This window comes from Elephantulus edwardii, unplaced genomic scaffold (assembly GCF_000299155.1).
Source record: "Elephantulus edwardii isolate Elephantulus edwardi_28Jun2011 unplaced genomic scaffold, EleEdw1.0 scaffold00240, whole genome shotgun sequence".
In the NCBI taxonomy this organism is placed as follows: Eukaryota; Metazoa; Chordata; class Mammalia; order Macroscelidea; family Macroscelididae; genus Elephantulus; species Elephantulus edwardii.
In genome coordinates, this window is record NW_006399990.1 from 640,943 (window position 1) to 642,596 (window position 1,654).

Consider the following 1,654-nt stretch of genomic DNA (forward strand, 5'->3'; position numbering starts at 1 on the left):
GACTCATAGTGACCCTATGTACAACAACCCGAAACCCTGCTCATTCCTGTGTCAATTGCACCATCTCTGACAAACAAACCCTGATTAACACAGCCACTGAATCAATCCATCTCATAGAGGGTCTTCCCCTCCTATGATGTCTCTCCACCATCCCAAAAATGATATCCCTCTATAAGGACTGGTTCCTCCTTACAACATGTACAAGAAATGTCAGATGAAGTCTCAGAATCCTTGCCTCCAAGGAACAGCCTGGTTTAACCCTCTCTAGGATGAATCTGTTTGTTTTCTTAGCAGTACGTGGTATACTCAAAACTCTTCTCTAGCACCACAACTCAAAGACATCAATTCTCCTTCTATCCTCCCTTGTCATTGTCCAACTCTCTGATGCATAACAAGTGATTGCAAAGAAGATGGCCTGTATCAGGTGCACCTTCGTCTCAAGAGTGACAGCATTGCTCTTCAGTACTTTGGAGAGGTCCCTAATTTCCTGGCTGCTGGTGCCAAGAGTGTTGACTGTGGAGACAAGCAGACTAAAGTTATGAACAATCTCACTCTCTTCACCAGCCAGCCTCATGCTGCTAATAGATACAGTGGTGAGAATGTTTGTCTTCTTGATATTGAGCCTCAATCCATATTGAAGGCTGCAGTCCTTGACCCTCTACAGCAAGCGCTTCAGGTCTTCCTCAGTTTCTGCAAGCAGGGTTGTGTCATCTGCATAAAGCAGATTGTTGATGGTGTTCCACCAATCCTGATGCTCCACTTTTCCTTATAGAGCCCAGCCTCTTGGATAATCTGGTCTGCATACAGGCTAAAAGGTATGGACATAGGACACATGTCAGGTATACACCCTTCCCAATTTTGAACTCTGGAGTGGTTCCTTGCTCTGTTTTAAAGACTATATCTTGGTCCAAGTATGTTGTTGTTGTTGTTATGTGCCATCGAGTCGCGTGTGACTCATAGCGACCCTATGTACAAGAGCTCTAAATGCTGTTCTATCCTGTGCCAACCTAGCCATCTCAAACACACTTATTCCCACCGCTCCAGTCACAGAATCAATCCATCTCATCAAAGGTCTTCCTCTCCTTCACTTCCCTTCCACTCTGCCAAACATGATGTCCCTTTCCAAGGACCAGTACCTCCTTGCAACATGCCCAAAATATGTCAGACGAAGCTTCAGGATCCTTGACTTCAGGGAACACTCTGGCTTCACCCTCTCCAGGACAAACCTGCTTGTTCTCCTAGCAGTCCATGGTATATTCAACACTCTTCTCCAGCACTACAGCTCAAAGGCATCAATCCTCTTTCTATCAGCCCTATTCACTGTCCAACTCTCTGATGCATAGCACATAATTGTGAAGACTATAGCCCAGATCAGGCACGCCTTAGTCTCCAGCCTGACATCGTTGCTCTTCAGTACTCCTGAGAGGTTCCTCACAGCCAACTTTCCCAATACAATTTGTCTCCTGATTTTCTGGCTGCTGTTACCAAGAGCGTTGACTATGGAGCCAAGTAAATTAAAACTGTTAACTATCTTAATCTCCTCACCATCCATGCTGATGCTGCCAATTGGCACAGTGGTTAGAATCTTCATTTTCTTGACATTTAGCTTCAGTCCATATAGGAGGCCATAGTCCTTGATCTTCTACAGCAAGTG